Source organism: Chrysochloris asiatica, unplaced genomic scaffold (genome assembly GCF_000296735.1).
Source record: "Chrysochloris asiatica unplaced genomic scaffold, ChrAsi1.0 scaffold00705, whole genome shotgun sequence".
Classification (NCBI taxonomy): Eukaryota; Metazoa; Chordata; class Mammalia; order Afrosoricida; family Chrysochloridae; genus Chrysochloris; species Chrysochloris asiatica.
In genome coordinates this window covers 34,483-44,686 of record NW_006409223.1, presented here as the reverse complement: position 1 = coordinate 44,686, position 10,204 = coordinate 34,483, and the positions used below count along the sequence as shown (strand labels likewise).

Here is a 10,204-nt window from a genome sequence, read left to right as displayed (position 1 = left end):
ATATATTCCTGAGTGTTTTGGTGTACATCCACCCCCCCCCCATCATCCCCCCAAAACAGGGAATAGAAGCAAATACTGTTGAATGATGATGCACGGAGGGGATTGTAATAATTACAATGAAACAATGAGTGTGAAACTGATGTTTTCCCATGTAAACTATCACTCAATTCACAATTAAAAAAGACCATATTTCCAAGCAAGGCCACTTTCACCAATACCAGGGATTAGGGCTTCAACATGTCTTTTTTAAAAAATATTTGAATGCCAAGTATCTTTTGTTCTTTCTTTTATTATCATCACATTGTATTGGTATAAAAATACATAGCAATGAAGTGATGCTTCTGGTGATGGAAAGTGGCAGCAACCATTCTAGATTCAAATGTGAGTGCAGGGAAAAAGCTGAAAATCTTCCTAAAGAAGAAAAAGATGATGAAATTGGTGGCCAGGGCTTCATTTTGTAAGTGGGAAGAAGCAGACAAAGGCACTGCCAACAGGAGAGTTTCTATAGGATGTGTGGATTGGAAGAGGATGGCTTTTCTTCTAATGAAGAAGCAATAGAAACTGACAATGAGGAGAAAATGAAAATGATACTGAATCTAGTGTTGAGACAAACACAGACTGGGCAGATGCCATGGCTAAAATTCTTAACAAAAAAACTCCTGAAAGTAAACCCATCATTCTGATCAAAAGCAAAGAGCTGGAAAAGGCGAAAGAAAAATTAAAGCAAGAAAGACTAGAGAAGAGAAAACAGCTTGTTAAGAAGTGGGAATGGGAAATGATGGGCAGAGTAAAGCCAGGTGTTGTCAAAGACAAAGAAACAAAGAGAGATCTTCAGGGGATTGCAACGAGGGGTGTAGTACAGTTATTTAACGCTGTTCAGAAGCATCAAAAGAACGTTGATGGAAAAGTTAAAGAAGCTGGAGGCTCTCTTAGAAAGCGTGCTAAGTTAATATCAGCTGTGTCTAAGAAAGATGTCACAGAGGAATGGATGGAAGTTCAAATGAGAAAAGTTCTACGGAGAAGAATTCTAAAGCCAAACAGACTGAAGCAAAGTCAGAAGAGAGTCCAGGATGGAATATCCCACGTGATGATTTCATGATGGGAACATTTATGAAAGACTGGGACAAAAAAAGTGATGGATCAGCATCTGAAAGTGAACCTGACACATGAAGTTATGCAGGAAAAAATTTGTAATCATTTATGCCATCGGTACTGGTATTGGTGTATTGTTTTAATATCACCAGTGTTTTAAGAAATGGCAATACCAATTCATAATTAAAATGGACTATTTTTAGTTAAAAATATATAGGATGAAAGCAGGTTACTTTTGTTTCTTTTTAAGGTTTAATATTAAATATCTTTCCCATTTGAATTTTACATTGTGCTTTCAAGGGAAAATAGAAAAGGTAAAACTCAAGTTATTTGAAGCTTGGATACTTTTCACCATTAGCGGGACTACGTAGAAGTTGGTGGCTTTGTTCTTAGAGAGTGCTAACTTTCTCAGAACAACACTCTCGGAACAGCACTTGACATTCAAGCTCTTCATAGGCATAATTCCTCCCTCCTCTCCCAAATCTAAAGGCTCTTCCCCTCTCCTCCTGCTCCTTCCTCTTTATTCTTTATAGGCATTGCTCCAATAAATCTCTTGCATATCTAATTTCATCTTGGCCTCTGCTTCTCAGAGGATCCAAACTGCTACACTATCCTAGAACATTTGAATCATGAGAATAAAAGAGAAAAAAAAATACTATTTTTGGTTTTTTGGGGAAAAAAATAGGAAACTTAAATATATGGGGCATCTATTAAATTTCAGATATTGCTAGGCATTTAGAAGGATGTCACATTTAATTCATAAACCCAAACTAAAACCAAACCCATGCCAAACTCACAGCGACTCTATAGAGTATTACTGCTCCATAGGCTAAGCACTGAACTGTGAACCACAAGGTCGATGGTTTGAGCCCACCAGCCACTCTATGGAGAGAGAGGAGACTCTCAGAAACCCTATTGAGGGTCACTATGATTTGGAATGGACTCCACGGCACTTAGCAACAACATACAGAATCAAAGTGACAAGAGCAAACCTTAGAAAGGAAACATTGGGGTGGTGAGTATATATTAATGGGGAGGAGCAATTAAAAAAAGGAGGGTGAGAATTGAGAATGGCTGTACAATTTGAAAAATCTAATCAATGTCACTGATTTATACAAGTACAAATTGTTGATCTGATGCATGTTCTGCTCTATACAGGGTATACAAGGTAAGTCAAAAAGCATAGAAACCGTCATTTAATATAAATATCAGAATGTGAAACTATTGTTTCTCACCTTATTCTCCATCTAGTTCTTCTGAAAGCAATGTTATTCTTTGATTTATACTCTTCAAAATGGTAGTTTTGGCATTCTTGAGGGACTCAGGTCATGTTCTTATGGAATGTTCTGTGAGTTTTGGGAACAAGAAGTCCAAAGGGGCTAGATCAAAACTGTACGCTGGAGGGGGTATGGTTTCCCCAAGAAATCTTCTTAGTACAACGTATTTCCTCTGAGCAACTTTCCTGACCTTTTTCTCACCAATTCAGTTTTCCATTGGAAAAAACAAACAAACTTCAAAATAGGTCCCTGTGATCGTCCTGTGTCCTTCAAAAAATTCTAACAAGATTACATTTAGAATCCCAAAGTAAGATCACCAAAACTGACTGATCTCGCTGCCTTGAATTTAACTGGCCAAGCAGATCCCTTCAGAAGCTACTGGACTTTTGCTTTTTTTTTTTTTTTAAGCTTTTATTGTGAATTGAGTGAAAGTTTACAGGACAGAATTCAGCAAATCATATTTTGTTTCATTGCAATGATCAATCCCTTCCATATACCATCAGTTAAGAGTCCCCCCTTTTTTTGATGTTCACATACCACACAGAAAAAATATATTTGTTTAAATGTCCAAAGGGCACATCTTACAAAACCAGCTTTTTTCATTTCATGGGCCTACAGGGAAGCTACTATTTTAATTGGATTGTTTAATTGCATGGTGTGGTGTTGCGGGTTAACGTGCTTGACTGCAGGGTAGGTTTGAACCACAAGGTTCAAGCTTATAAGCTGCTTCTTGGAATCTCTATACAGGGTCTTTATGAGTTGGAACTGACTCAACGGCACTTAACAACAACACAACAATGACACTAAGATATGTGTATTATTGAGAGAACATGTTAGCAGTCACTCACTGATCACAGAGACATGTTTAAATATATTTTGTTTAGAATAAACCCGTGCATGTATAAAACTGGAATTCTAGTAGCAATACTTTTTTCCCTTACTCTGATGTGTTTGCAACAACAACAAAAACAATAAAATAAATTCTCAAAAAAACCCTATGGAGCACAGTTCTACTCTGACACAGGATGTCGACATGAGTCGGAATGAACTCTACAAAAACTGCCTCTGTTCTTCCTGCTGTGTAAGCAGATCCCGTCCCTAGAATGAGGGGACCAGATTATAATTGTCTTTAAAAAGTGTGCTACTGAAAAGCATGGGCAGTTACAAGCGGGGTACAAAGTAAGGACGGGACAAAAGAGGAACATGTTCTTGAAGAAGAATTTTGGGAGAGTTCAAGTCCATCATTTCTTCCAAAATGGTTGGAAGAGGAGGTAAAATCTCAACACAAGCTTCAAGGTGCTGTCTCTATGTGGGGGTGGTCGTGCCATGTTGAAGAGAGAAGGACTGAGTTAGACCAACGCCTCTCCTCAGTCAGGAAAACAGAAATGGAGTTTATGTTCCAGTCACTGTGAAAGTCAGCTCAGGTGTGGTTGGTACTAAATTCTCTACGGAGTTTTTCTTTCTCCTTCTTCTAGGCCCAAACCACTTCAACTCTTTGCTGAACTTCTTGTTATTTTTGAAAGCACTTGGGGCAGTTCCTCCTGTACCCCATTGGGGGAAGAGTCAGAAGAGGGAGTAATCAGTCCAGCTACCTCCTAGGTTGTAACAGAATTCCTGATGGTTGAAGATTCCATGAAAACAACAAACAAAAAAACAGTTGCTGTTGAGTTGACTCTGACTCACAGCAACTCCATGTGTGTCAAAGTCAAACTCCTAGGCTCCACTAGGTTTTGTGGGTTTTTTGGTTTTTTTTTTTTTTTGACGGGCAGACAAAGGCTTATTTTATTGAATGAATGATCTATATAATTGTCCAGGCCACTATGTACAGACAAAGCTTTATTTCTCGGTCTTTTCCTCCTTGAACATAGTCTTGATGATCTCTACCTTCTTGGCCTGGAGCTGCTTGCATGCTTCTTTAGTCTTAGACCTGTGGGCCTCAGCCTGGTCAGCCAGGAGCTTCTTGTGGACCTTGTCTGCCTTCAGCTTGTGGATGTGTTCCATGAGAATCCCTTTACTTTACTTTCAGGTACAGGCTGTGATACATGTGGCCATCATTCTTCTTAGATTCACGGTATCTTTTGAGTAGCCAGTGCAGAATTCTCATCCTGCTCATTCAGGTCACCTTCTCAGGCATTCGTGCATTGGCTTACCCTGTGTCCATATGCCTGCAGGAAGAGGTTTTCTGGCATTGAGCCTGAGAATGGACAGTAGCAGATTTGTGGATGATAAGGCCATCTTTGATCAGTTTCTGGATTTGCTGTTGGGAGTTGGCTGTATGATTCCATTGGTCTCCTTGGGGTCCAACCAGAGCTTTTCTTGCCACAGCAGAGAACACTGGAGGCTAGCCTCTTCTGAAGCCTGAGCATACTCATGGCTGCGACCACAGCGCAGAAAGACTCCACAGAGTTTTCAATGGCTAAGTTTTGGAAGTAGATCACCAGGTGTTTCTTCTGAGGCACCTGTAGTTGGATTTGAATCTCCAACCTTTTGGTTAGTAGTCAAGGTGTTAACTGTTAGCACCACCTGGGAACTCCGAAGATGCCATGTTATTGTTACTGTTAAGTGCCACAGAGTCGGTTTCAACTCATAGTGACCATGCATAATGTTTCTGAGGAGCAGTTGGTGGGTTTGACGGCTGATCTTGTGGTTCAAACTGACCTTGCGGTCCAGTGTTTTATCCTACAGCGCCATACCAGGACTCCAGAGGAGTGTATCAAGGCTGTTTATGACCTTCCAGGACATGAAAAATCAGTCTAGACTGGACTCATATGTCACAATTTCCAGGAAAGAAACATGGGAATCTGAGCAGCATGCTGCTCAGCTCTGGTGATGTACATCAGCCAGGAGGAAGAACCAGCACATTGGGCCCACATGGAGGCCTTGACAAAAGCCTCAACAGTTGTCACGTGCATGGTGGGCATTCTGGGACACTCCTGTTCTTGTCTGTGGGGCTCAATGATGGCAGAAGTGCCCAGGACAGGGACAACGGAGAGATTCATGAATGACGGCTATGGGGGCAGTAGAGGCATAGTAGAGCCAGGGGACAAACCTCCGCATAACCAGTGGACAGATCCGTATATGGTTCTGTTAAGGAAAAGTTCAAGACATTTTCTTGGAACAACAGTGTTGTCATTAGCTGCTGGTGGGTTGTCCCTGACTCATGGTAACAGTGTGCACAACAATGCTGGGTCCAGACCATCCCTATGATTATTTGAGGATTGGTCCATTATGATCCATAGGGTTTTCCATGGCTGGTTTTGGGGAGTAGATGGCCAGGCTTTTCTTTCTGTTCAGGCTTAGTTGGGAAGCTCTGATGAAAGTTGTTCAGCATCATAGCAAAACATAAGCTTTCCCAGACAGACAGGAGGTGGCCAGGAATTGCATACAATGAATGGTATGAAAGAGCCAAGAGGCAGAACCCTTCACCAGAGAGACCATCCCCAAACACTTTCTATGTAGAATCATGAAGTACATATTTGGTCTGAGCATGGTCAAGAGTCCCAAAAAGATGAATAGTATGAAACCAAGCAGATGGGTCCAGATGTTGCTATTTTGTGTATGCATGTGGAAGATGTTATTACTTTATTTTATTGTTATTGTTGAAAATAGACACAGCTAAACAAACACCAGTCAACAGCTTCTATAGTTCAGAGACATTGACCTCATTCAAGTTGTGCCACGATCCTCACCCCTTAGTTGAGTGGTTCCTTCTCTCATTAACATAAATTCACTGCTCCCTCTTAAAAGAGTGTTATGCTCAAAGAAGACATTCTTTAGTAGTTATGTTGAACTATTGTTTGGTTTTAAGATGACTTCAGGGGATGATTTTGGTTTATGGTTTAAAGATGATCTCAGGGCAGTATTTCAGGGGTTCACCCACCTTCCGTGATTCCGGAAAATCTATAGGCCAAGAGAATTTGAAATTCTGTACTTCATTTCCCCATTTTGGTCAAGATTCTTGTATAGAATTCTATAGCATCCTGACCAAAATGTTCAGCAATGCTAGTTGGCACCACCCGGTTCTTCTGGTCTTATAGCAAAGGAGGCAATTAGCCACATCTTCCATATCTTCTTCCTATTCTGGACGCTCCTTCTTCCTTTGGTGTGAATTTTTGTGCCTTACTTAGATGGCTGCTTGTAAGCTTCTAAGTCCCCAGGTACTACACAAAGATCTAGGAGGCAGAACAGAAGCAGTAAGCATGTTATTAGGTCATTCAACTGAGATGGCCTTTGAAATCATGACCCAAAACCTCTGTAGGATAAGCACTGGACTGTTAACTGCAAGGTTGGTGGTTTAAACCCATTAGGCACTCCTTGGAAACCCTATATGCTATGAGCTGGGACCCACTCGATGACACATAACAGCAACAACAACAAAACCTCCAAATTAAGGAACCAAATCCCATGATGTGTTTGGTTATACATAGGCAGCCTCAGCAGTTACTTTTTGTTGTTGTTGTTGTTGTTGTAAATATGTCTATCACACTACCGACAAATCAGTTTTTATAGGTGTGCAACTTATTAACAGTAATAACAATAATTGGCTGTGCAGCCCTGCCCTTAATCGATGGGACTTTTTCATCACTGCTAACTCCCTGTCTCTTACCTTTTCTTATCTTTTTATTTAAATGAGGCCATACACTATTTGACCTTTTGTTGCTGACTTATTCTACTCAGCATACTTTTTGTAAGGCTTCATTTCACTTACTAACTGATTATTGTTCCATTGCATGCATGTAACACAGTTTATTTATTCATTCATCTGTTGCTGGGCATTGAGGTTGCTTCCACCTTTTGACTATTGTGAATAGTGTTACAGTGGCCACTGGTGTATAAGTCTCTGTCTGAGTCCCTACTTTTGAGCACTTTAGGCACATGCCTTAGGTAGAATTGCTAGGTCATCGTGAAGTTCTGTTTTTAGTGTTTTGAGGACTTGCCACAGTATTTTCTATATTTAAGCTAACATTTTGTATTCCTACCAGCAATGGATGGTTATGGTTATGTGCCGTGGAGTCGGTTCTGACTCATAGCGACCCTGTGTAGGGTTTCTGAGGCTGTAAACTATGGGAGCAGAAAGCCTCATCTTTCTCCCATGGAACTGCTGGCAGTTTTGAACTGCCTGACTCATAACCACTTCACTATCAGAGCTCCTTACCAGCAATAGATAAATGTTCCAATTTCCCCCCATCCTCGCCAACATATCTGATATCTTCTACTTTGTTGATTTGTTTGTTTTTAACCTTAGTCATTCTGTGGTGGTGGTGGTGTGCTGTGAAGTCAGTTCTGACTCATAGTGACACTGTATAAGGTTTCCGAGGCTTTAAATCTTCACAGGAGCAGAAAGTCTCATCTTTCTCCTGCGGATCAGCTGATAGTTTTGAACTAACTAACCTTGAGGTTAGCAGCCTGACTCATAACCACTAGGCTCCCAGAGCTCCTTTGAGTCATCCTAGTAGGAGTAAAGTGGTATCTCATTACAGTTTTGATTTCCAATGGTAATGATGGTAATGATTTGCAGCATCTTTTCATGTGTTTGGTGGCCATTTAATACTGTCTATTCAAGTCCTTTGCACATTTTATTATTGAGTCATTTGTCTTTTTGTTGTTAAGTTGTCAAAGTTTCATATGTATTTTGGTTATTAGATTCTTGTTAGACATCTGGTTTCTTATTAGATATATGGTTTTCTCCTAGTGGGTAGCCTGTCTCTTCACTTTCTTTGTAAAGTCTTTTGATGAACAAAATTTATAAGAATTTTTATGAGATTCTATTTATCTATTTTATCTTTTGCTTTTTGTGCTTTTTAAAAATTATTATTATATTAGATAATCCATTGTTGAAAGCTAGGTCTGACAGCATTGCCCTGCTTATTCTTCTAGAAATTTTATGGTTTTAGTTTGCATCACTATACAGAGTCACTATGAGTTGGAACCGACTCCACGGCATACCACCACCACCACCACCACCACAGGGTCGCTATGAGTCCTAACCGACTCAATGGCACTTAACAACAACAACAACAACAGTTTGCACATTTCAGTTGTTAATCAGTTTTGAATTTATTTGTGTATAGTGTGAGCTATGCATCCTGTTTCATTTTAATGCATGTGGAAATCCAATTATTTTGCTTTTGGACTCTCAATTTGATTCCATTGATAGATGTGTCTGTTTTTATGTTAGTACAGGCTGTTTTGATTACTCTAGCTGAGTATCAAAGTAGTATGAGAGGGTTTCAGAAAGTCAGTAGGAAAATGGAATTAACAGAAAACATAATTTTTCCATGAATTTTTGGAAGCACCTTATATATTTTACAATCAGGAAATGTGAGTCTTCTAACTTGTTTTTGTCTTTCAACATTGATTTAACTATTCAGTGTGGGAGATGCTCTTGAATCACGTCTGGGAGGATGGCATGGCCACATGGCAGGTAGACATTGTCCCTTATCAGCATGTCTTACAGGAAGATGCTCCAATGCCCCTCCCATGCCTTAAACACAAACTCCGCCATCTTGTCTGTGGGGAGTGGTTTTCAGGGAAGTGTCAGTATCCACAAAGATTTTTTCCTTCTTCCCGGGGCACTGTGTTGCTTGCTTTTCCTCTGCATGGTTGAGTTGATGATTACTGTCCCAGTCCAGCCATTTCTGCCATGCTACTTTCCTCAGCCTGGCAGGAGCTCCATGACTCTGTGCCACCACAGATCTTTGTGGGAAGACCTCTGGCACCCTGATGTCCTGCAGCTTCAGCTTGGGGGAGGGTTGGGGTCTCTCTGTCAGGGCACAGAGCTCTTCCAGTGATGGAAGACAGGAAGTAGGCAAGGTGGTCTGGCACAATAGCTCCCTCTGTTGGAACTCTCCTGTAGCTGGGTGCGCGCGGATCTTCAGCACGTCTTTTTGGAGTATACAGTTCAACTTGTAGCAGGCAGGAATGACTTGATTATGTACCTTCTTGCCCTCAGTTAGTGTCTAGAAGCAACCCAGGGGAAGGCTGGCCCCCTGTGAATGACTTTGAACCCTGAAGCTATAGCCACTAACAGCCGGCACCCAAATACAGTGCTTGCAGCACTTTCTCTCTTGAAGGGATCATACTGAACTGGGGACTTTCCTAACTACCAGGTATGTAGTCATCCAACCAACCTATGAAGTCGGATTTTGACTCCTAGCAACCCTGTGTGGGTCAGAGGAGAACTGTGCTTCATAGGGTTCTGACCTTTTCAGGGTTCTGACCTTTTGGAAGCAGGTCCCCAGATCTTTCTTCTGAGGCACTTCTGAGTAGTTTCAAACTACCAACCTTTTGACTAGTAGTTGAGTGCTTAACCATTTGTACCACCCAAGAACTCATGTTGACAGGTACTTTCCCTCCCCAAAGCGCAGAAAACAAAAGTTATTATTTTATGATGAGATTTACTCAGTGGTTTCAGGTTTAGCTAAAACCCAATTGTCAAATAATTGAACAGAACAAGCTGACAAAGTGTCCTGCTAGAAACAAGACCAGATTTTGTAAAATTGAATATTGGTGGGCAAGGTCTCTGGTATGATGCAATTAAAATCAGCACATTCCAGCTGCCCGCTACTGACTAGGTTAATTCACTTCCCACAGATATCACTCATGGGGAGGTTCTATCACTGAGTGAATTAAGTCTCATAATTAATTCTCCCCTTTAAGATTTGAAATGACAAGTGCACTGAGACCTTGAGCATGTTGGGAGAGTGATAGCATTTCAGGATTAGCAGATGGAGATGTAAGCAGAGTTTTTGGAGAAACTTTTATTTTTTTTTAATGTTTTATTGTGAATTATGTGATAGCTTACATAGCAGAACATTAGCTTTACATTCATCCTA

The 10,204-nt window shown here is 40.7% G+C and overlaps 2 pseudogenes; one reads left to right on the top strand and one right to left on the bottom strand.

Moving 5' to 3' along the window:
• Window positions 1-355: 355 nt before the first annotated feature.
• On the top strand, window positions 356-1,170 carry LOC102840963 (annotated as a pseudogene).
• Window positions 1,171-4,205: 3,035 nt separating this feature from the next.
• Window positions 4,206-4,741, bottom strand: LOC102840587 (annotated as a pseudogene).
• Window positions 4,742-10,204: the final 5,463 nt, after the last annotated feature.